The 26,109-nt window shown below is 42.0% G+C and overlaps 1 long non-coding RNA gene across 1 annotated transcript; it reads right to left on the bottom strand.

Moving 5' to 3' along the window:
- Positions 1-18,009: 18,009 nt before the first annotated feature.
- Positions 18,010-24,790, bottom strand: LOC125691150 (uncharacterized). The gene is made up of 4 exons (XR_007375935.1): positions 24,646-24,790; positions 23,311-23,916; positions 21,278-21,362; positions 18,010-19,186 (listed from the first exon to the last, which is right to left on the bottom strand). It is a non-coding gene; the product is annotated as an uncharacterized LOC125691150 (long non-coding RNA).
- Between the last annotated feature and the right edge of the window lie 1,319 nt (positions 24,791-26,109).

Here is a 26,109-nt window from a genome sequence, read left to right as displayed (position 1 = left end):
ACTTGCTGGCATGTTTCACCCATGCTTTGTTTCTCTTGGTCTGCCACTGTTCCTTGTGTCTTATCTTGCAAATGGACAGCTAGAATCAAAGGGAAGCAGTTGATGGCTTCTACTTCAAATTGTAAACGCTTCTACTTAATGTATGGGGACACAAGACTCTGGTTTACATAAGTACCTGCCATTGCTTATAGTTATGTAAAGTAGGGATGAATCTCTAAACCTGGGATCAAAAGCCTTGTACACATGAATGTGTCCATTAAGGGGAGAAAGAAAACAAGGCAGAGATGTGCCAGTGAGAGCACGGATCACTTCACATTTTGGTTTGTGGGAGAGCTGGAAGCAAAGACAAACAGTGACAGTGCATGTTATTTCTCAAACACCAGGTCGTTGTTTAAACTACTAATAGAAAAGGTTCCCCTCTTCATGCATCCACACTTGTTATGCACAGAAAAATCCAGTTAACAGCAGAGAGACCAGGCAAAAATTTGAGGGTGGCCTCAAGTAAAGGAAAAGAAACTATTGCTCAGTGGGCAGACTCTCAAACTGCCTGAACACAGCATGTGATGCTGCTAAAAGGATGAGTGCTCTGGTTCACTTCTCTGACTTCAGCCTTAGCCTGGGTCCTGCTGGATGAAGGGAAGATCATTATTTGATAGAGGTATGTTTGGGGGAGCAGCAACCTGCAAAAGCTTTGGTGGTCTTTTTGTTGTTGTTGTTGTTGTTTGTTTTTAGTGCCTCCACTGCCTTCAGGAAGTTGGGGATGCAAACTGCTGTGCTCAGAAAAAGTCCTCGCTGTGCTCACTGCAGCAGAGGTCAGTTTGTTTTATTTGGAGTGAGGGCATGGAAGGCAGCCTAATACAAAGGGTTGGTCCTGCACTGAATGTGGACCAGACAGAGCTGCAGGAGGCAATTTTACTGCATGCTCTCCTCACACCAAGAGCATAGTTGGTAAGAGAGAGGTGCAAATCCTTCCCAGGAAAGCGTCTTTGCTTCGAGTGCTGTGCATGTGCCCAGCTCTGTGATCTGGGCAGTGGTTACCAACACGTCTTGTAGAGCACTTGCAGACAGAGAGTCTGCTGTTGCATTTTGTGATCTCAAATAATTTGTTTATGGCCCTATAAACCCATGTAGGGGATGTAGGATGTAGCTTACTTCTACAATGCTAGAATTCACAAATGGCAGGTGAGTCTTCTCAGTGCTGACTGTGGGCAATGTAAAGCAGATAGACCATCAAGACAGCTCCCCTCATTGCCCATCTCCTCACGGCTTCCTGCTTGTCCCCAGCATGGTTTTAACTCCCTCTACTACTTGATTTCCTGGCCTATACAAACCTCCCCAAATGTATGTTTTTTTCTGCATCTCCTGCCATGGAATTCAGCTTTGAGAACGTAAGGATGTGCGGCTGTGTTTGCTGCTGGGGCTAGAAGCCATCCAGCTCACTAAACTTTCTAGTGCGGACCCTCTAATGGCATTTATACACAGTAAAATTCCTTATTACAAATTAGGATTTTAATTCTAAGCTTGGCTTGATAGAATGTAATTTAAAGCCATTTAGGATGGCTTAGCCTTCAAAGCAAACTCAAGATTGTTTAATTAGTCATGCAAGCCACTGAACGCTAACCATAACACAAAACAACTAAAGTATTTATTAGCTTTAAAGCTAAGTTAAGCTTTGTATGTTCCAAACTTTCAATAAAGTGCATTGAGTGTTAAGCAAGTCTTGTTTTTTTTAATCTTCCAATGCTCAGTAAATTTTATCTGTGAATAAAAGCACAGCCTGAGATTTGCAAGACATAGAACAAAGAAGTAAATTAAGCCAGCTCCCTAGCATTAGGGGAAATAGTGGCTGTAGCAATGCTTGATGTATTCTGAGACTCTTCTGCCTTATTTTTTTTTTAAACTCCAAAACAAATGAAAAGTTGTCCAGACTTCGTGGTATAGCTTCTGATTTTTCCCATTTTCTAAACTTTCTGAAGTGCTAATAAACAAAATCCCAGCAAGCAGCCCTATAAAAGCTGTGAAATGCATCAAGGGAGTGGTGAATAAATTTGTGTGATACAAAATATAAGTCTCTCCATGGTCTCTTAGGAAGCTGCTAGCATGGGTGACACTGGAATTTGGAGGCTTAAGTCAGAAATATTTTTTATACAGCCAATACATAGCCAAGTCAGTGTTATCCAACTTCTTATTGCTTGCTTGTATCTGTACTTGGATCTAGCTGCATTGACCTGGGAGCAGGAGTGGTATTCAGAACTGGGTTATTCCCAATCCCTGGGAACAACGTCCCAGCTCTCTGAATTTGGGGCTGGGGAACAATTCCTTTTGTGCACAGAGAAAGGCTTTTAGGGTGGTGAAGCACTGGCACTGATTGCCCAGAAAGGTGGTGGATGCCCCATTCCTGTAGACATTCAAGGTCAAGCTGAATGGAGCTCTGAGCAACCTGATGTGCTGTAGGTGTGTCTGCTCACTGCAGGGGAGTTGGACTAGATGACCTCTAGGGGTCTCTTCCAATTCAAAGGGTTCTATGAAATTGTAGCTCTTATACTGTTCAAATATTTCATCACTGATTGGGGAAAAATAAGGCTTTTTGCTTTACAATTTTTGATTTTTCTTCAACGCCTCAGATATTTTTCTTGATCACAGCCATCAGCTTTTTTACAGGTGAATTGTTTCCTAGATCCAGTTGGTATTTATAATGAATTTTGTTCACACCCCTGATAGCAATGGCAGGGAATAAATCGCTTTCCTCCATGAAAATCAAGCCTAAAACAACAGATATCCCTTAACAGATTAGCTAAGCTCTATTTCTACTTTTTTTTTCCTTTCTCCAGGACTGTGATGAAACAGACATAAGACAACTGTTACATCTACTTTTCCCTGCTTTCGTAACTGACTTCCCCTAACTCCCCTCTGTGCTGAGCCATAGATTGCCTGCAGAGATGAGGAAATAGAGACCTGAGGTGGTGAGCTTGTGGCTAAGGGCAGTTCCAAAAGAGGTGGTGTGAGCCCAGAAGCCATTTAGGTGTTTTGTTTGCACACTTCTGCGCTGTTGGCGGTAGGCTTTCACTCTTAGAATAACTCTAGGAATTCACAAACAGCTGTCTTGGTTTCCACAGCAAAGTTAGGAGTCCCAAAGGGCCGTGCTCTGAGGTTGGGTTTCCTGGTATTTTGCTTGGACCTTTCAGCCTAGATGCTCAGGTATTAATTTGCAGCAGGATTTCCAGGGCCCTCTGCTTCCCACAGCTGAGTGGTTAAAAGCCCTGGTGCTCCTTACCTCATTTAGGACTTTTAGAGCCTTGGGGTTCTAAAATAAGCCCTCATTGAAGTAGAGCCTTCCTGATGATGTTGCTTGAGCCTCTGGCAGCAGCAAGTGCCTGGTCACAGAGCAACCTGCCCAGTGTTTCTTCTAGGGCCATGTCTGTGACAAGGCAGAGCTTACCCAGGCTTGTCAGATCACATGGAAATAGTCCCATTTGGTGAGATGAAGTTTCCTGATACAAATGTTTGGAATATCCACTGTTGGCTCTGCCTCTAAGGGAGAACAGCAAAAACTAAGTTTTGGGAGGCTGTTGAGTATCTTTTGATAAGATGCTACTATATAAGGACAAAATGTTATAATTCTATTTCTTGTTGATTTCCTGTCATGTGAAACGTTTTTTCTGTGCTGAAAGAAACCCTTGCAAGTTATCTCTAAGCTGCTCTGCCCTAAGGCTTTGGGAATTTAACTTCTTCCCCTTTCAAAGGTGTTTTTTTTTTTTTTTTAAAGCTTGAAACTTCAGGGGGGAGGGGGAACCCTTTCCAAACCTGCCCCCACTCCCTCAGGTGATGTTCTTCTGAAGTGTAAATGCTCAATTATGCAAAGATAAGAACATGAGAAACTTTGGAAAGCAAAAAAAGGTTACCTTGATTAATGAGCAAAGCTGTGTTAATAATGGATTTTTAATCTCATGGCCAAACCAAAGAAGGAGTGGGGGAAGGGAAATAATCTAATCTAATTGGAAGCAGTGCTTGTGCAAAGTCAGTGTAACACCAGGGACAGAAAAAAATGCAGATGGATGAGAGACCACTCATTTCTCTTCTGTCCCTTTCCCACTGTTGTAGCGAGAGGGGACTCAGTGCTAACAGGTGTGCACAAGGTTGTGACACAGCCAGTGCTGGGTGGGAGGCTGCAGGGATGTCTGCACGCTGATATTATCCCATTCCCTTGGTGGACTGGGTCAGGGTTGCTCCTCCAGCATCCACAGCCTGCTTTTGTTCTGTGCTCGACAAGCTGCCCCACAGGCTGTGTCTTGCCCAGCAGAGGTGCCAAAAAGGCTGAGGGGATTATTTTGGAAGGAGTGATGTAGGGGATGGAAGAAGCAGCACCTGGGTCTCCATAATTTTTTCTCCTGTGCCATCCACCACATTTGACACACTTCTATAGCCGTACCTCTATATCTTTAAACTGGAAAACGTAGTTGCACCAATTAAAAGTGGCTGTCTCAAACACTTGTAACTGCTTCTTAAATACTTCAAAAATAAATGTTTGGGTTTATTTAACATCATTTTCCTAATCATGCTTGTTTCATTTCTAATAGCACAATTCAAACTGTGTTATCTTGATAGTGGAGTTAAACCTACTTCTCAATATAATATTACCTGAAAGCTGCTAGATAAGCCTAGCAGTTAACATGATTTAGGTCATGAAAAGCAATAACATTAGAGCAAGCTTATTTATAGAGTTTTTTTGCAGTTAAGATAATATAAATCATACTCAGCACAGAGTATGAGATACTTTGAGAGGCTGGTGTTTGGGCTGGTACCATCTGTCCTGCTGTCGGCTTCAGGTCTGAGCAGACTAAGCATGTGACTGAGCTCTGGGATGTTGATGATGGGCAGTTCCTCCAGGTCTGCAGCTAGCAGTTATATTCCTGGTGTTCAGTGTCTCCTTCCTCTCTGGCTACGCTTCATGGATGGTTTTACCTTTGTACCTCTGTACTCTGCACTGGTAGGGCTGCACCGCAAGTACTGTGTTCAGTGTTGGGCCCCTCACTACAAGAAAGGCATTGAAGCCCTGGAGTGTGTCCAAAGAAGGACAACGAAGCTGTGAGGGTTCTGGAGCACGAGTCTTATGGGGAGAGGCTGAGGGAGCTGGGGTTGTTCGATCTGAACTGCCTGTCTCTTCATGGGCAACTGTTGAGTAATCCCTATCAGTTTGATGTCTTTTGATTTTTCTTTTTTTTTTTTTTTTTTAACCCCTTTCTGTTTAATTAAAATGGATACAAACTTTCCCAAGCTTTAGAAAGCTGCACCCATTATCCTATGTAAAGTCATCTGTGATAAGGAGCATGCATGTAGAATACATGCCTTATTCAGGCCCAGCTCAGCCACTCAAGTCTAACAACATTCAATTTAGTACAGCAGTGCTTCAAAATACTGTGTGCGTCTCTTGACACGTCTGCTGCAGGTCCTGCAGTCCCATGGCATGTCTCGTTCCATGTTTATTCCCTGTCACTAGCTTTACATGTTTGTTATTTCTTAAAGAGGGGAAAATCACTCATATTAGAGATTTTTTTTTTCTTTTAAATCAGTTTCTTATTGTGTGCAAACTAACCACTCACCTTTCTAGGCAGAGCACTGGTGGTTATCACTTACTTGATTGCATATCAGTGAGTTGATTAAGTGAAGCTGATTTTGATGCTCAGGCCCAGAGAAACAAAGATAACTGTACCTGGGAGCAGCCTATTGAGCAATAGAGATCGCGGGGTTGAATCTGTCTGGAAGTATGCTGAAAAAAACAGAGCTCTCCAAATAATGAACAGCCCAAAGTTACTCACAGCAAGGCTTAAGATAATTTAAATAACGTTTTGAGGTGTTTAGTGTGTAAATTGACCTTATCCTGTGTCTGCATCATTTCTGAGAATTGTTTTGGAAGAAACTTGGAAGTTTTGAAAATATTACCCTCCAGATCTCAAGGTAGTTATGCCAGGAGTACTGGTCTGGACTCAGCTGAATGCTGAGTTTTTTTCCACTTGCTCTTTCTTTTTTTTTTCTTCTTTTCTTTTTTTTTTCTTTTACAGCAGCTTACCCCTCCAAAGTCTGTGTTAAAATCCTGCCCTAAAAAACCTGATCCCTTCTGTTAAATGTGATGTGGGGTTTCTTGTGCTTTGCGTGTACTCGTGCTGTGGCTGGGACAGCTGTGCAGCGGGAGCTGTGCTCCAGCTGTAAGACTCCTTGTCAGGCAGCTACTTGCCAGAACTTGAAACTCTATTTATGTCTTAGTAAAGCATGAATAATATAAAGGTGTCAACACTTCTTTAGATTTTTTTTTTTGGCTATGCCAAGGTACAGTTGTTTTATAGTTCCATTTGAAAAGCACTCACAAAGCATTCAACAGGGGGACTCTCTAATGGACTTTTACTGCTTTGCGTAGGAGAAACGCAAATTCACAAAGGAGGAACTTGGGCACGTACAGCAATAATTGAAGTAAATGTGTGTTCAGCATTTATTAAGCTTCGAGGTGAGGAAGAACAAGCCTGCCAGCCCTGTCTTATGGCCTCAGTTTCCTGTGAAATCAAAATAGTGCGGCTCCTCTAAAAGCATCTCTTAGTGGCAACAGAAAGCTAAAATAATACATAGAGGAAACTTATTAGTGTGATGGGAGTGAACTGAGAGTAAGATAAATGTGTTCACGTATTTGAGTGCTCTGAAATAATGCACATTCTTCTGAATTAATAGGCAGCAAGTCAGTCAAATTATTCTGTGTCAAATTCTTCTACTGGCTTTGTCGCCCATAGAAAGTCATAGCTTGAATAAGAAACATCATCAGAGCTTGAATAGGTGTATCAGTAGGCCATTTATGGCACTCTGGCCATAAGATGGTCAGAGTGTTGGAGCAGCTCCCCTACAATGGCAGGCTGAGAGAGCTGGGGCTCTTCAACCTATAGAAAAGAAAGCTCTGAGGGCCTTATAGTGGCCTTCCAGTACTTGGAGGGGCCCTACAGGAAAACTGGGGAGGGACTTTTAATGAGAGCATGTAGTGACAGGATGAGGGGAAATGGCTTTAAACTGGAAGAGGGTAGATTTAGACTAGATATTAGGAAGAAATTAGGAAGAAATTTTTTACTCTGAGGGTGGTGAGACACTGGAAGAGGTTGCCCAAACAAGGTTGTGGATGCCTCCACCATAGAGCCGTTCAAGCTAAGGCTGGATGGGGCTTTGAGCAACCTGGTCTAGTGGAAGGTGTTCATGCCTATTGCAAGGGGTTGGAACTAGATGATCTTAAAGGTCCCTTCCAATCCAAATCATTCTGTGATTATATATAGTTTGGAAAAGCATCGTTATAAGCAGTAAACATCTCATGTCCATTTTTCTGGAGGAGATTTATCTCTCTGGAGATGTGAAACTGAAGTCCTGATCAGCAGTGATATTGCTTGGGCTTTCCCTGTGGTGCCAACTGTGACATCTACCTGTAATTTGATGACATCCACTGGTTAAGGCTTTGTTTACCTTATTAAGCTGCTGCAGCTCCTCATTAAATGATAAGAGATGTAGGCCTTATGTCCTCTCACGAGCACTGAGATTCTCTGAGATATGTGATACTATTTGTAGCCCTATGGTGGTTGGTTATTAGCTGTAATTATTTAATGAATTAAGTGGTGGTCAGCTAGAAGTACTGAAATGATAGTTCATCAACAGCAGAGCAGAGGTGAACAAGACAGTGAATGTAATTGAGCCAGAGAGCTGGAGATCTAGTAGATAGCATGCCACTGGAATTTCACTCTCTTGCCTGTCTCCTTCCGGCAAGGTTTTGATATTCTGATGCCCTTTTGTCATGTCTGATAGTATCTTGAAAGCAAAGATCATGTATGGCCTCACTGGTGAATCAAACTGCTATGGGTTTCTCTTCTCCTGAGCACAAAGGTGCACATCTGACTGCCAGAGGCATGTGAGTAGTTCTGGTACTGGAAGAGAAGAACTGGGGCTGGACTTGTCTGTGAGCCCTCTCTCTGACCTTGAAAAACCGAGACCTCAGAATCAGCTTTGAAACAGATTCTGGTGAAAGCTGATTCCCTCGGCCTTTGCAGTACCCATGGGCTCAGGACAGAGGTAAGCTTTGAGCTGTATGGGCTGAAGTAGGTGACACTGGTGCTCCCTGTCTGCCCTTGCTTCCACCTCCCAAGGGTGAAAATGTGTAAATGGGAAGAATAATACAATCTGAATGTAGTGCATGGGAATTCATATATTGATGGTATGTTTAGGAACCTTGTGGTTTTCAATTAAAAGGCAAATTCAGGAAGTGATACCATGAGCTTGTCTCTTTTTTTTTTTTTTTTGGCTAATCTTCAGGCATGTTTGAGGTCTGAAAAATCAGACTTTGTAGCTAATCTGTGGAGACCTGTTGCCTCCAAGCCTTTTGTGTTGGAAAACAGGGTATGTTCTTTTGTATGTGTTTAAAGATGACTTGCACTAAATCAGTTTTTGTTCTGAAGTATGATTGGTCATGAATTCCTTGCTCATATATTAATTAGTCAGTACTTTAAGATGCACTCTGATCCAAATCTAGTAAATTGACTATAAACTTGCACAACTTCAATTGTGTGAATGGATCCAGTTATAGGACTTAAAGTTGTTCCTGATTAGATCAAGGCCAATTTCACTCCTGATTAAGAAGTAAAAACAAGATCATAGATGAAAAGGCTTTCAAAGTAAATACTGAACTTTGCTACTGTGTAGAGACGTGAAACTTGAGGTGTATGAAGAGTAATGCTGTACTGTTTCCTTACTTGCGGCTGGCAAGTCCATTTACCCTCGAAGGTAAATTTTCCTTAGTTTTACACAAGCAATCTAGGTTAAACAGCCCACAGCCAGCATGAGGTGCTAGGCTGGAGCAGTGAATCATGAGGTTAAAAGGTGCTGGAGTGCAGCACTAGAGTACACTTCTGAATTGCTTAAGGATAGTAAGAAAGGACAGGAAACTGGAAAGAGTAAGGAAAGAGTAAGACTTATATGGGATCCTGGAAGAGGTCTTTCTTGAAACCAATTGCCTTGGTGTTTCTCAACGCTTGTAGTTTGCTGTTCTTCAGCAAAATTTCAGGTTTGTTCTTTGTGGTAAGTTTTCCCCTGTTGTTGGAAGCCAGTGATGGGAGATGTTCAATAAACTGCTGGCAGTTTTGGTTTTCAGACTCCTGTCTTGTGGTGTTGTGCATCTCCGGTAAGGTATGACAGTGAAAGTGTCAGAGAGACATGGGTTGAATGAATGAAGCTGATTGGCCAGGGCTGAGAGTCAGAAGTGTTTGGATCTTTGAGCATTTTCTGTTGTCTGAGGAGATCTGAGGCTGAACTGAACCTTTGTTTCTATGTTAAGAGAATAATGGCAGGATTAATGAAGGACTATGAGGGAACATATGCAGTAGAGGTGTAGGAAGGATGTATGGAATTGGGGTGGGAAGCCAAGAGCATTGGAAGTGGGGATTAGGTGCTATAACAAAGGATGGTCAAGGAAAGACAGTGAAGAAAAATACTGCTAAACCTAAATATTATCTTTGTTTCTGTTTTTTTTTTGTTTGTTTTTTGTTTTTTGTTTTTTTTTTTAAGAAAAAAACGCAGATTACTTATGTGTCTAAAATATCGTGTGTCTACTAAACGTCATATACAGATTTGCCATCCCATTTAAGAGATCTACTTTTTTCCCATTTTGTAACTAAAACTGTCATTCTGGAATTAAAATGGAGTTATAAAAATCTGATTTGCCCTGATGTTGAATGAGTTTTTAAAAAAAATTGAATGGCTTTTCATGTAATTTTTCTGCTTTGGGCAACTAGTGTGAGGAAAGTGCTATTGCACTGGCTCTCATGTGAATAGACTGGCTTGAAAAAAAAAAACAAATTAATTGGATTCTTTAAGAAAACACTGTTACGCTTTGGCTAAGGTTGCACCAACATACATTGTAAACTCAGCGGCGCTTCAAAACAAAATGCAGGAGTAAATGTTTTCTTAGCTCTAACAGTTGTTAAGGCCATCCTTGGTTGTCACAATCCTTGCTCATATATTATTTTTATGTTTCCAGCATACAGAAACAGCAGCTAGGGGAAGTTTTTTCGTTTTGTTTTGTTTTTTTTTTTGCACTTGACAAGCTGCATTTTGCTATTTTTCAGTTTGCCTTTTTCTCTCTTGCTGTGAGGAATCATGTTTGGGGCTTAGAAACTGCAACTGATTAGATATGTACTCAGAATTTCGACTTTCTTTACTACTTCTGTAGTGCTGTCATTTATTGTTTAGGTATTGGTTCCACTTCAATTTAAGTCCTTTACTTGGGGGCTTTTTGAATTGCGTAGTTTCTAACAATTTTAGATGAGAATACATTTTTTTTTTTTTAATTGAGACTCTGAAGTGGTGTACTTATTACAGGAAAAATAATTTAAGGAAAAAAAAACCGTAGTCATTAAAAACAAAAAATTAACCAAACTTGGCAGATGCAAGTGCTTCCTCCTTCCTTCCAAAGTAGCTGAAATTAATGTTTAAAAATTAATGTTGAAAATTAATCTTGATATACACCATATGCTTGACATCTTTCCAGTCAGTCATATTGGATCTGTTTCTCTCTGCCTTTGAATCAGGCTGTGATCCAAGCTGCATCATAGCATATGAAAAACATGGAGGATACGAGTGCTTCATCTAGTTTGGTTATGTATTACACTGCAATTTTCTCAGACCTTATCTAATGAATGCTGATTCTACTTCAGCACTGGGACTTCTGAATTACTGTATTTGGAGCAACACAGAAACAGCTACACTAAATACTATAAATACTGGGGGAAAAAATGGATTCTGCAGTTAGCCAGATGTTTTAACTTGTACAGGTAGGACTCAGTCTAATGTAGAGAAGACAGGAAGCAACTTAAAATTAAGAATGATGCTAGTTTAATTTAAAGGAATATATTAATATACTGTACATATTTAACATAAAGAGTGTCCCAAGAGAATTCATGTGCTTTAAACATTACACATGAGGAAAACTGACAGTGCCATTCTGTACAGCGCTTTTCCAGAAGCACTTTCTGCCTTTTTTTTCAATTCTGTGTGAGGCTTAAAGCACTGCAGAAAGCAAGCCAAGCTTTGCGTAAGGCTGGCAATATGCTCTCCTGGCCAAAGGCAACTTGATGCGTTTGCAGCAGGCGGAGGGAGGATGGGGAGATTGGCCAGCTCGTGTGCTGCGTAGGTGCTCCTTGAGCGTGTACTTGCGTAACCTTCCCAAAAAATCAGGCCCTGACAGCTCCAGAGAAACTTGGCTCGTGGGAGTGCACGTATGCCACCTGAATTCAAGGGAGCTATTATCTGCAAGCTGGCACCTCTTGCAGGGCGATTGCATTAGCAGTGGTGAGGCCAGGCAGCGGGTGAGGGCAGTGACTGCACCGGGGATGCTGCATGGCTCCCTCCCTCTGTGGCATGAAGCTGCCTGTGGTGGCTGGTGGAACTCTAGGGAGGAAGACAGTAGGTCACTCCTGGGGTCTTCTGAAGTTGGTTTTTTTTTTCCTGCATTTAAACCAAACAAGTAAGTATTGCCTTTAGCCTCCTAGTTCCAGGTCTGTTATTTTTTTTGTTTTGTTTTGTTTTTTGCCTGGAAGAATGTTCTTTCTGGTTCCTGACGGCAGTACCCAAGGCCATATCCACCAAGTGACTGAGCTTCCTGCAGTCTATGAGCGCTTGAGAACAATTGCAAATTTAACTTGGAATCAGTCACCTTGCTTTGTTGACTCTGTTGAATATTTAGATATCTTACCTACTTAGGCGCTTTGAAAGGGACATCTAACATTTCTGAACGTCTAAACAGCTTTGAAAATCTTGATCATCTTCTTCTAATCTTTAGCTTCTAAGTGCTTCCACAGTCTGGCAATTCTAATCATTCTGAATATATTCCAGGTCTGTGAAACAAACAGTAACTTTCCTTGTGATGGTTATACATACATATGTTCATGTTAAAGATTCTGCTATCACTCCTGATCATAAGCTGTAAGCTCAACAAATGTATTTGAGATCCCTAGATACTTTCTGCAGTTCTAATCTCTTCCGTGAACTGATGAAAACACATTATTGTAAATTAATGAAATCACCTTTGTCTCATCTGATTTTAGATTACAAAATGCAGATATCAGCCCCAGGAGCTGATTGCTTTTGCTTCTTAGTTCTTACCAAAATTGAGATCCAGCTTCCTCCTGCTCTTCTCACTTCACTTGTTTATTTTTGGTCTTCTGCTTCCATTACCATTTCAAGAATTTTCTTAGCCAAGTCATCTTCAACCATTTGTTTAACCATGTTTAGTTTCCTGGTCTCTTCTTGATTTCAACCCATGCAAGTCTCGGACCTAATTTTTCTGAAATAAGATGGATTTCTGACATTTGTTTAAACCACGTGATATTCCTTTAAAATACACTCTATGATTGCTCTTCCTTCAAAGATATTGCTTCTGTATATTCTAGGCTGAACTGTTTCAGTAGTTTCAATGAGAAAAAGGTACGGCCAAAAGTCAAGACCTCAATTGTAGGAGGGGGAAGAACAGATGGGGATGATGGCTATCAAATGGTCATTGTGAATTTCTGTGGAAATATTACATAATGTGTCCTCAGCCATTAGCAGGGAACACACAGTGTTATTTTAACTCTTTTGGGCTCAGGAGAAGGAAAGGTGTCATCTGGCAATGACGTGGCTACAGACACGATGAGACAGGAGCTGAGTTTGCTTGCTCCCTCTTTTTCCTCTTGATAAGGGATAGTGCTTGCACTTCTTAGGTAGACCTTGAAAGATAGCCAGTTGGCCCTTTCTCTCTGTGTTCAGCATGCTGAGAGGCAAACTGCTCTAGATTCTTTCACTCCATGCTGTCTTATTCCTCTGCTATTTATTAAGTCTAGATATTCTCATTCTCCTTTATACTTCAAGCACAACTATATAAATCTTTCAGCAGTGTGCTTTTCTGATGTTTTGCAGCAGTGAGTTATACAGATAAGTGCTGTTTATGGCATGATAGGGAGAAATCCATGTATGTTTGTACTATTGTTCTTATAGTAGTAGTTTAATGTTTTCATTTAAAAATCTCAGAGACCCCTGATCCTCCCTGCAAGGAGATGCTATCTCCATTCCTGCTTATTCTGTGTTTAGGAATTTAATTTAAATAAGAAATTTTCTAAGTGTAGAAGTTAGTCTTTTTTTTGTTTGTTTGTTTTTTGTTAATATTGATCATAATTGGAGATAGACTATCACAGTAAATGTGGCTATGAAAAAGCTAGGTAGGAGGCTCAGTCTGATATTTAAATGAATCACTGCAGCACTTAGAGGACTGTAAAAATGCAGGGTTGAATGTAAGCAAAGTTAAACTAAGATACACCAGAAGGTAGATTCTTGTGCTGGCAAAGTGCCTGGAACTTTTGAGGGATATTGAGGAATAGCCTAAGGCCCCAAACCTTGTGGCTTTCAAGGTTTGCTTCATTCTGTCTTACACTGTTTGTTTGTCTTTGTTTTCTTTTTAAGAAAGGCTTTCAAGTAAAGTTCCTACTTCAGACGAGTACTTCTGGTAAGGTTAACTCAACCACGAGGTTTGTTTGTTCAGATCAGTGCAGCTTGCTAGCCTGATTTTTTTTTTTTTAATTTTTTTTTTTTGGTGCATGATGTATCTTTCTAGTCAAATGCTCCTCATTGTGTACATGAGCATCTTTTTTCCTTTTTTTTTTTCTTTTTTTTTCTGCTGTCCAGTCTTTTAGTTTCACATGCTAGCAAAAAAACTTCAGTGCTGCTTTTAGAGGAAGGAGGTCAGGTGTGGCAGCTGGTGCAGATGAGGATGGGGCTCAAATATTTTGATCCCTGTGTACCGCTGTGTGCTGCAGTGTGTGGCTATGCTGGTGAAGAGCCTGTAGTCCTCCTCTGCCCTTGCCACCAGCATGCTGGGCGTGATGCTTGTGTAACTGGCCACTGTGGCTTGTGAACGCTCAGGAGGAGTTTCGGGAGGTTGTGCAGCCTTTATGTAGGACAGGGTGTGCTGGAATAGAGCTTTCAGCAATTCAAGGCTTGGGTTTTCTTACAATTAAGCTCTAAGGCGATTAATATGCAGGTTTGGGGAGGACATGCTGAGCAGTGAAGTATGCATTAGTTTGCCTCATCTGCATGTGTGTGAACACCATTTTGTACACGTGCTCACTGCGTTGTGGGGGGAGAAAAGGGTGTGAAATTTGGAGCTTGTTCCAGGAAGAACAGTTGGCTCCTTCTCCCTCAGGGCAAAACCAAGCTGGCCTGTTGCCCTGTTTTGGACACCTCGCTACCCTCTGCAGAGCGAGGCCAGTGCAACAGGAGGAGGAAGCAGGGATCTGCAGGGTGAGGAGGCCACTAATGCTGGCACCAGAATGGCAGTGTCCTCTGTGCATGAGCTGATGCCAAGCACAGCCAGGAAGCCACCAGGAGGGCTCTTTGCAGCCTGCTCCTTGCTGTGCTGGGTGTGCAAACGTTTTGAAAGAGGCAGGTTGGGGCCTGCATGGAAGCCTCTTCTACCTTTTATGATTGGAACAGCTTGTGAGGAGAAGCTGTCATTTTTTCCCAGGGTGTGTGGAACCAGTTTCACTGGTACAGCGTGCTGCTGAGCCAAAGCCTATCATGAAAGGGACTGTGACGTACCTGTGTGTGGTGCTCCTGATTTGCAGGAAGGGCGTGCACTGCAAGCTTGCAGCCTTTAGGTACTGTTTAAGCCATCTGCAGAGCCACCTATGTTTCTCCAAGGGCTGTCCCCATGCAGAATCATGGGATGCCAGCCATTAACAGTTTAAAGCACTGTTATAGAGATGCCACTTGACTTTGACTTCCAGAAGGAAGATTTTTCATTTCATTGCTGTTTTTTTTTCTCAGTTATTGTCACAAATGAGACCTCTAATGCCTCTGCTTCTCTGGGATATTTCTCAGGGTGGTATTGCTGGCTTTCCTGATTTTATCGTGTCCTCTGGCATTTGGTGTTTTTCCTTAATCTGCAAGTTCTTTGCATCTTCTGAAAGCAGTATTCTTGGATTGCACAAAATAGGGTTCTAATTCTGGTGATGAAAAAAGATTAAACTTGCTGGAGAAAAATAAACTTACAAACAAATCTGTTTCCATCCTTTCATTTCCTAAAGATTTTGTCTGGAAGAGTGACTCCCAATCATTTTAAACCCTTGCCATCAGCAGTGCTGCAGTAGCCACTGCAAACAGCTCTCTCAAGTGGTTAAATAGAGAGTTAGACAAGTTGGGCTAACCCTCCTCACTGTGACTCTGTGTGGGCAGTGACAGCTTCTCTAGGCTCTGCTTATGAAGGTATTTCCTTTGTGATTGTTATATGTCTTTGAGGACACAGAGAAAACCCAAATCTTTTTGGCAAGATCCTTACGAAACTTGCAGTGCTGTAAATTAAGTTTCAACTTAAAGTTGCCTTTACAGTTGAAGACTAAAATATTTGGGGCTTTTGACTTGCCAGAATCTTGCTTGCAAATGATTTTTACTGAGCTGTTCTTCAAAAAAGTTTTGAAAGCCTGTAACTTCAGTGCAGTCAAGTAAAGTTGGTCTGGATCACAGGCGTGCCATGATAAAACAAGGCTGTACAACTTACAGGAAAAGAAGTTTCTTCATCTTGCTATGATCCATGTCCTCTTTTCCACTCCCTTCTGGTATTGCTAACATGCCAGGCTTGCCAAGAGGAATTAATGGGTATGGGCTCAACCCCAAAACTGAAGGGTTGTTGGAAACCACCTTCCATTTCATTCTGTGAACTGTGTTTTTGGTGCTCCACTCTGTCAACATTCTATTAGTAAGAAATTACTCAGAATTTTGGGGATGATTAAAAACGTGCAAAAACTTTTGAGTAGTGTTTACTTGTTAAGAAAATAAATGAAGGTATGTTTGGAGCAATTGGAAGCAGTCCAGCTTTGGGCCAAAAGCTGGAATGCTGTATTCCACTTTAAATTCGCCCTCTCTTGGCTCAAAAACTTTAGCATGTTAATTTGCTTAATTCTTCAGTTCTTGTGAAAAGAACTGTATGTGTGTTTCAGACAGTAAGCCAAGTATTTCACAGTCCTGCATAGAAAATCACTTTTTCACTGATACAAAAGTGGACTGACACCAAAATTTTATGAATGCTTATGTACATGCACAAAGTGTGGTGTACCCTGCTCATGCAGATATGATGACATAAATGCACGTCTGCAGCTTTACATCCTCTAGCTTTCTTGTCTTGCTGCTTTCATGCAGCTCTGTATATGAAACTGGAAAATACAATAGAAGCAGCTTGAGAAACATATATAGGTCTATTCCTTCTTGCTACCTTCATTCTCATCAAATGTTTTTCTACCCATCAATTGGAATTTTCAAGGTAGGGATGGCAGAGAAGAATAAAATCAATGAAAGCTGAGGTGTTTATTTTTTGCCATGTAAATGCTGCACTGAGGAGATATCAGTGTCTGTACGAGAAGTCCAGAACAAATATTGCCCTGTACTGATGGGTTGTTCGAAAATATCAGCATGCCCAAAACAGTTTTTCCCTATTGCTGTTTGTTTCCCCCAGATAAACAAATTTCACAATGGTTTACAACCCATCCCCAAAGCCTCCAGGCTGCTCTACTTGCTTTAGCTGTAAGTATGTGTGCAGCCTACGGGGTGGGATAATGCCATGATCTGTGTGCTGTGTTTGAAAATACTGTGGCTGTGCTTCTCAGTGGCTGCTGGAACATCAATGTGGTGATAAGTCCAGGGCTGGATGCTGAGTGCTGTGCCAGCTGCAGGGATTTCCAAAGGAGACTGGTGCTACTGGTATATGTCTAAGGTACCCACATGCCCCTTGGCTGAACAGGGTGTGCAAATTGTGCAGTTGTCTACCTATTCTTGTAAGCCTGTGTAACAGGAAAATCATACATTCTTAAGCATAAAACAAGAAAATGAGACAGCATAAATAAACTTGTGTTTCAGTTTCGTATCTGTGTGAACCTGAAGAAATATCAGCCAACGAGGTGTTGTTCTAAAGCATAAATATTTAATTGCCCCTCTAAGGATAGACTGGTAAGGGAGGATGGAAAAAGTTAACCACACACTTATTTTGCTTGTGGGCAAAAGGCCAGCAGATCTTTCACGAGAGGGATAATTATGATACAATGGTGCAGAAACGCATGTGGTAGCACATGTGGGTGCTGACCTGGCAGCTCCTGCCAGTGGTGATGGGGCTGGTGCGATGCACAGAGTCATGTTTTCTGCTGGGAAGGTGTTGGAGGAAGGCCTGAGGGAATGGGACGGAGGTAGGAGGGGCAGGCCCAATTGCAGACCCTCAAGTTCTACATCATTAAGCATTTTGGAGAAATAATGGACGCTAGTGAAGGACTGGGGCAGTGGGTGACTGGTCTGAGTCTCTGAGCATCTTCTCTCCCCTCTCACCAAAGTCTGCTCTGGCAAAACACCTGATGGAAAGTGATATAATTTGCAGTCAGATAAGGACATGCATATTAATGTAGGCTGCAGGAGAGGGAGGAAGGAGGACTAGTGCAGGAAACGTTACGTTATGTGGAGAAACAGGCTCCTTGGCCACTTTAATTGGCCTTTTCGTTGCAGCTCTGTTTCTGGCTTTCACCAAGGGATTTTATATGGATGGAGATTTTTTTTGTCCTTCTTAAATTATTTATTTATTTATTTATTTACTTTTCCTTCCTCAGAAGCGAGCAGTATGGTGGGAGAGCTGCAGAGGACACAGCCCTGGCAGCACCATGATGATCAAAGCTGAAGGGAGGGCAGTGATGTCAGGGGCTCATAGCAAAGCTGCTGGGCGATGCAGCCTGGCTGCATGCAGAAGGATGACAGGCAGTGGAGGAGATATAGGGGTGTCGAAGGAACAATAGGGTGCAAAGATGCCTTTGCCTCACCTTTGAATGTGTTCTCAACCCTTTTAAAAAAAGGTATTGTTCCTAAGCAATAGGTATACCTACCTGTAACTACAGAAACACGTTTTGAATTGCTGAAATTACAACAATGGGGCATGTTTTACATGCAAAACTTGTGCATGCGTTTTTGGTAGCGTATGCCTTTTATTTCATTCAAAAGAAAGGCCTGTGAAGACTAGGAAAAGAAGAGGATACTGTCTCTTTATGAATACTAATAAGGAAATCAAGGGGGACAATGGCACTTCAAGTTTCATCTTTCCATTTCCTAGAGGCGCAAACTCTGCAAGTTGTCACCTTGGTGTATTCAGTGCCTCTTGAAGCACTAGACTCCTCCAGAGAGAATGTCAGCCCCAGCCCTGGGCAGTTTTGACAAACAGAGTATATATTGATACATGATAAAGTATGCTAGAAATCACCCCAGCGCTAAAGGCTACTATAGTTTTAATATCATCATTTGAATTAACAAGCATTCTGTGGAGAAATAATGAGCTTTCATTATTCAGAACATCATCCTTACCCCGGGAACTCAGAAACCATTAGCTCTTGAGAACTTAATGAAAAGATGATAAAGAATGTTTTAGATAAAAGTTTGAACGGGTGCACTTGGTAACTAAGGTAAAATATTAATGTTTCTCTCGGTGATGAATCGGTGTTGCTAAACTCGTGCTGTGGGAGGAGGCGGAGGGGCGGGCAGGTGTTCCCATGCATGAGGTGGTGGGCAGGGCAGAGGATGCTCCCTGGGCACCAGGCTGTTGTTAGTGGCATGCCGAAGGGATTCCCAGCTTTGTCAACGACTCGTGGCATTGCTGTGAGAGCAGAAAGGGGTGGAAAGACCAAAACAAAACGGGAAAAAACATTATAAAGTAAAACAAAACATCTTTCTCTGAAGCCACTGACCAGGCGCTCCGTTTGGGCAGGTTGGAATGTGGTTGCCACTTTGTGAAATTCCATATGGGTGGCTTGCTATGTGTCTGCAATAAAAACCCTCGGTGCAATAAACGAAGAAAAAAAATATATAAAAGTTTAAATTTTATTGGGTGTAAAGCTCTTAAAGAACTGCTGCTCTCAAAGAGTATAAAGATTGCTGAGTCTCAGCGTAGTACCCCGACTGAAACGTGTTAGTCCTGCTGTTTTCTTCCTTTAACTGTAGCAATTTGCTTTCTTGCTGTTCGTTAATCCTCATGAGTGCAGGGGGAGGCAGCCGGGCCTCACCTGCGGGCGATGGGAGCGGGTGGCTGTCCTGCCTGGGCAGAGGTGGTCTGGGGACCCCTGGGTTCGAACTGCAGTAGGAGAATTGTCAGCAGCGGCCAGGAATGGGGGGAGAAGAAAGGGAACAAATAGGAATAAACTATCACATAAACAGTCTTAAGTCACGGTGCTTGCCGCTAACAGATGCAGTTAGGTAAATGCTGTTACCTCAAGAGGTGTTATCTTCTGGGGATCCTTATCATAATTTTGTTTTAAATCCGAACAGCTGTTGTTTAACTACCACAGACCACAATTTATCTACAGCTTGAGGCCATAAAGGTACCTTTATTACACTCTCTCCTTTTTTTTTTTTCCATTTGATTTAATTTCAGTGTGTCTGACACCAAAATGCTATATACAATTTGCATATTACAATATGCACTACTGCAGATTCCATGCGCTGCTAAATGGGAAAATCGGAGAGGGATGGTAAATGGGTAAAGCTTGCAGTGACAAATAAAAGAGGAAGACGAGCTCCCATGTTTCATTTACATGTAAAATATTCTGACAATAGTTGTTTCTCCAAGAACAAAGAGCTGGTTTTTCTAGGGTGACTGGTTTATGATGGCTGCAAGAAAAAAAAAAAAAGGATGTTTTTTCTGGCACCGGAACAGAAGCATGCTTATCTGAATTGAGCCCTGGGGCTTGCCATATAATTGGAATAAAACTTAAGTCTTACTTAAGAAACCAACAAATATGGAAGCAGCAACCATATCCAAAAGGAGCAGCCACTGTGCGTGAAGACTGAAAATCACCTTTCTGCAGGCAGTGTCCTGTCTGAAGTTGGAATCTTGAAAAGAAGCAATTGTGGCAAAATGTAGCTTTGTTTGGGGCATCTGGTGTTTTGCAGTGGATTTCTAAAACTTATTATCAGATGATGAGGGAAAGGCATAACAGGCGTTCTGTCGTGTGTGGTGTGCATGGGCAGTTGTGGCTCTTAGAGGGTACCCTTCAAATTTCTGCAGTTCCATGCCCAACAACCCAGGGAGGGTATCTTCCAAACCCAGCTTCCAGTCATGCAAGGAAATTTGTCTGCATGTACTTGAGTTTCTCACAATTGCAATGCAGGAAATGCTTATTGCCTCTCCATGTACTTCCCTTTGCCCTCAGGGAACAGGGAGACCTTTGCCTATGGAGTTGTTCATCCAGCAGCTCCTACTGATGCACAAACAGTGCTGAGAAATACTCCCCAAATGAAAAGTCGGGAGAGAGAATTTGGATAGACCTCTACACTTAACCCCAAAACCTCCAGCATTCTACTTCATATTAGTTTTCATTCAGAATAAATAACAGTAATGACAACAGAATTAATTATGTGTATAACAGCTTGATGACAAAATATAACTCACCACCTGTGCTATCCTTCCTTCATCCTAGGTGGGAATATGAAGGCTGAACATGTCTCTGGGACTTGGGAGTGGGGCCTATGTTTTGAACTGCTTTTTTTTAAACACAGTATACATAATCTGTTGGCACTTATTAAAAAAAAATATACCATAACGCAGGGAAAAAGTTGACCTTTCATATTATGACATCCATCGAGTAACATGAGACTGTTTAGCTTGGCTTCTCAAGGGCAAGCATGGAGGAAACCACCTGGTGGGGTGGAATTAGGCAGTGGATGCATGACTGCTTAATGACCACTTCTCAGTGCAGTTCTTGGGCGCTGCTGCTGATCAGCCTGGCTTCATTTCCTTACACAGTGCTTAATAATAGTATGGGCAGAGTGGACATGCTATGCAGATTTTATTCATTTCCTTTGATCCCCCTCTGATATGTCCTTGTTAATCTGTTTGTTTCCTTGTTTTGGAAAACTGGAGAAATCAGGAAGGGACTGCAAAGAATCACCAAAACACTGTGTTAATGTAGCAGTGGAGTTTGCAGCATGGAGCACTTCTCCTTGCAGATGTTACGCAGTGCTTAATGTCATAAAATAATGAATGGTAGTGGGACATTTTAAAGGATGTGAGGGTATGTAATGGTGGCTAGTGTCTCTTGAATAGTATTGCTCCTGAAAATACAAATACACAAAATATATTGTCTAGAATTACAGGGCAGGAGCAAATAAACAGTTAATTGACTGTTCTGTAATTAATTCTACATGCGTGAAGTGCGATACTTACGGGACTTGCCAAAGTGACATACACACTTCACAGTCATCTCCTGGTACCTTTTCAGGTGTGGAGGATTTTGGTTGTCTCTGTAACTCTGGAGAGTAATGAAATTGTTATAAATTATTCCTGATCTGCTGTTTTTAAAACTTTTTTTTTTTTTTATTCCTACCCTCTGTTTTGAAACAAAATCTTTTTCATTGTCTCATAGTCCAGAGGAAAAAATAGTACGGCTGCTGTTTGGAAGCTCTGTTATTCTTTGATACAGTGGAATTCTTTTCAGTTGCTTCTTGTCTGATTGGAATGGTTTATGCTTCTTGCTGTGTATTAATCTTAAGCACAGGGTGTGACAGTAACATAGCCCAGTGGGCTGCAGACTGAGTGAAGGTACAGATATGTACAGAGACATAGATGAGGCCTTTGACTATCTGGCACCTGATTTTCCCCACCTTTAACAGCATATGCTGTAATTCCATAAACCCGGTGAAATGCTTGTTGCCATCATGCTGGGTAAGTAGCTCAAAACTCAGAGCTGCACATGCAGGAATATGGATGAGATCCTTCAAAATGAGTCCCGGCAACAGTAAATTCTTGACCTGGCTCTGTCTCATGGTTTCAGCAGTCCCCAAAGCTGTGGATCTCTGGACTTCATCCAAGTCTCTGAAGTCAGCCGTAATCTTTTCCAGTGCTGCCACAAAAAGCATCTGTAGTTTGGTGACACAACAGGAGTGTTTCAGACTGCTGAAACCAGGCTTGGGAAAGGAGCTCAGGGGAACTTGTGTGTGCACAAGGTGTGTGTATGTTCTCCAAGTATGCAGCTTGTGCTGCGTGGATGTGGAGGTCATCGGGAAGCTTTATAATATGGACTTTGGAATCTCCAAAATGTCATTTGTATTTTACCTTATTAAATATGGAGATCTTGTCAAAGGTAAATGTCAAGGGTCTATAAAATTACCCTTCTTATCTCCTGTATGTTTATCAGTTGATAAATGGAAGAAAGCTAGTGCCAAAATAACTGTGAATGAATAATTTATAAATGACTAATGCATCGTGTGTGTTGTTTCAGGCAGAAAACAGTGGGACATCAATAATCAAAAGAAGTTGGATTAATTTAGCAGTATTTTGCAGTTAATATTGTTATCTAAATGCTGCAGTCTGGACCTTTGTCATCAGGAGATCCTTCTTTTTGTCGCTAAAAACTGATCCACAGATCACTGAAATCAATAGAAGTCAGCTGTTGACTTCATCAGGCTGTGAATCAAATCTATAATATGCATATCTAGCTCTTCTATTTCTTACTGCTTACATAGATTCTTGATTTTGAATTTCTTTAGTGTTGTTCCATGGGATGGAAGTTGGTTCATCGTTTTCCTCCATCCCCGCGTGCCTGTGGGTTGAGTGTCCTTGGCACAAAATTTGGTGAACTTAATGGAACAAGGATGGGGGAAATGTGACTGATGAAAGAAATAAAAATCTGCTCTCATATTTTGGATACTTGTGTTTCTGATTTATACAAGTGAAACTGATTTCTTGCAACCTATGCAAGACAGGCTTTTTTTTTTTTTTTTTTTTTTTTTTTTTTTTTTTTTTTCTTTCCCCAGCATGTATTTTTCACATTCCTACTCCCCAGTAGATAACATTTGACAGATTTTCAGCGCTGGCCGCTGCGAATAAGGTTAAGCACTGAAGAAGTGAACTAGATTTTCTTCCTATTCCCTTCCATGTGATTTAAATATGGCCCATTTTGCCATCACATGACAGAGCTGCCAGAGATTGCCTCAAGGTAGTTTATGGCTTTAACTAAAGGTCATCTTCTGGGGGGGAGGAGGGAGAATCCCATGGAGTAGGGGGAGGGGACAAATGTATTTTTAAAATACGTGCATTAAAAACAAAAGCTATTAATCATTCATTCGGATGATACGAATGCAAAAGTGAAGCTGACTTTGTATCTGAGTGAATCACTTAGGGGAAAGAAAGCCACCAATAACGATAAATGCTCTTCTCTCCCTCCCTCCCTCCCTCCCTCCTTCCCCACAGCACGGTACCTCACGAAGGAAAGGTGTGCGGAGTGGTTGCCTTGATTTCGGTCTGCGGCTTTCGGTGCCTGACCTACATATCTGGCTAGCAGCTCACCGCTGCAGAAAATGCCCTCCTGCAAAACTTCTATCCCACTGGCTGCTAATAAGAGCAATTCTCACGTAGCACTGCATCCATCCCAACAATGTAATTGGTCTGGCTCTCCCAGCCGGGATCCGTTCCTCCTGCAGGCCCACGCTGCGCAGAGAAATCCCAGACCTCCCGAGGGCTGAGGGGCTCCGAAACCGTGCTATGTTATCAACAGCTACATGGTTAGCTAACTGCTGTGACTAAATGGAGATTGGGAAGCACTGCAGGCGAGGGATGAAAAGTGATGCCCTCCCATAGCACAAGGCTGATAATGCAGAATTGGCCAAAACAACGAAACTTCACAGACAGCGCAGCAGAAGGCTTTGGCTCTCTTGTTTGGGCATTTTATTACCTGGAGCAAAATGTGCAGAGAAGGGAGATAATGAAGTACTTGACTAATTCAGTGTGATCCAGCTGGCTAAGCCAGAGGGCCTGCAGAGCAGGAAAAGCTACAGAACTCACTGCTAGCCATTTTCCCTTGGTACCTGTGAAGCCAAAACAAAGAAGTGCAGAGATAAAAAAAAAAAACCTGAGCAATATCAATATCGGGAAAGGGGGAGAGGGACAACAAAAAGGGAGGAGAAACCACTAAACTTCCCCTTCCTCTCCCTTCTGCTCTTTATCTAATAGGAGGAAAAAATGTTACTTTCATTGCTTCGTGACAACTTCTGATTCCCTTGAGAAATTCACTGAATTCCCAAATGTTTAGCACCCTGTTTGCTGCAATGCTCAATGCCAACTTGATTTTTTTTTTTTTTTATTTTTAATTTAACTATTATGTACCTTTTGTGTTCAGGAGAAAGACAGACAGACGCATTGTAGCGCCTTCACAAATCCGTGTTCACCCCATGGCCTAAAAGGCTAGATTCTTACCCACGGGGAGACTAGAAAATGTAAAGAGTGTACATTTCCCTCCCCAGCTTCTAGCCACTGGTGCATTTTCACCACTGCGCTTTTTTTCTCTGACAGCCTGGCTATTTAAGCAGACGAGATGCATTGCTCCCTCTCTGCCCTTCCCTTCCTGCTCCCTGCCATCCTCCCTGTGCAGTTCCAGCTGCCCTAGCAAGCTGTTCCCAGAACCGGAGCGTGACGCTAGCAAGAAGCTGGCAGAGAGTCAAAGGTGGCTACTATGCTTATTAGAATATCCAAGGCCAAACTTTGTACCTGATGTAACGCGGCAGCGATGCTGGGAGAGGAAATAGAGAAATACCCACCTTTGTGTAGGCAGAATTTAGCCCATGCTGCTCGTCGTGGCTGCCAGGGAATGAATCACTGCTGACCAACCCGCCTGCCAGCCGCTGCTCACACCATTTTTTTAACAGGCGGCAGCAGACACTGCGCATCACTGTGAGATGAGCATCACAAACATGCTTTGCAGGGAAGGCGACCACAGCAGACTGCCAATGCTCTACCAGTGCCAATTATAGCGACGGTTTAATCGTTAAATCTGCTTCATGAAAACGGGATCAGAGCCAAAGTGTTTGTGATTTGGAGGCTTGTACTAACTTTTGGTAGTTACCATCAGGGGCAGCTGATGTGACATCACCCTACAACTCTATGTGACTCTTATTTTTAATGGCCCACATGCCTCTACATGATAATTTTGCTGCTGGTGTTTGCTTGGCATTAGCTCGAGAGACAGCAACACCAACAACCAACTGTGAAGATGTGCTGGACATTTGCAGTTGTTATAGAAATTGGAGGCAATGACTGGAGCTTGCTCCCTCATACCTCTAAAATGGAAGTGCCTATTTGCTACCTTCTGCCTTGAAGCTAACAAAAAGGAGTAGTTGAGATGGCTGCTCTCTGACAATGTGGATATCAAGATTCAGGAAGCCTCATGCAGTTTTATATTTAAGTTCTCCAAAAACACATTTTACTCTCAGAAAACGTTCTCAGTATTAGAAATGTATGTTCCCTGCCCATTTCTTCCATATGGTGCTGTTGAGACCAGAAGTGCCTGGATAAAGCCTCAAACTGGGTACTCCTGGGTGCTGGCAGTCAAGGGCAAAACAGGGAACATTGGCTTGCGATCGTGCTCTATTGTGGTATGGTTGGGATTTTACTGTAGACAATTTATGTGCTGTAAGCTCCTTTTGTGAAGGGAGTTAAGACTTTTATTTAGATCTTATAGTGAAGATGTTTCGACATCTAAAGTTTAAGCTACCATTTATATGACATGAAGGTTACTCGATGGTGTCTGTTGCCTAATCAGAAGTATCCATGTGATGCAAATTAGCAGCTGCTCATACATAAGTCATGAGTTCAAAGAGTCATTGTGATCCTGTATCAATACAACTATCAATAGTGGTAATAAAAATTATTCAGACAAAGCCTCTTAAGGCACTGCTGGATTTAGCTATGCAGGAAGAAAGGGAATGTGCCTCTCCCTGGAGAAATGATAACCTGGAGCTATGTTGTGCTTAGAGAAGGGGAAAAAATGGCAACAAGCTTATATTCCTGCTGAAGAAATGGGTATGACTTGATCTGAAAATGTACGTGTATATGTACATTAAAGCATCTTTCCATAGGTGATTTGCTGTATTGCTACAACTATCAAGTGATAATTTCACAAAGAGGTCATATTTCAGAGTTTGGTCCCAGTAGACCAATAATCATGATCTTTCCTGCTCTTTGAAAGCTTGCCTCCTGAGCCTTCATGTTACTCTAGACTAAAT

The sequence above is a fragment of the Lagopus muta genome, chromosome 3 (genome assembly GCF_023343835.1).
Source record: "Lagopus muta isolate bLagMut1 chromosome 3, bLagMut1 primary, whole genome shotgun sequence".
Taxonomy (NCBI): domain Eukaryota; kingdom Metazoa; phylum Chordata; class Aves; order Galliformes; family Phasianidae; genus Lagopus; species Lagopus muta.
Note: the sequence above shows the minus strand (reverse complement) of the source record. Positions and strands in the feature narration are given on the sequence as shown.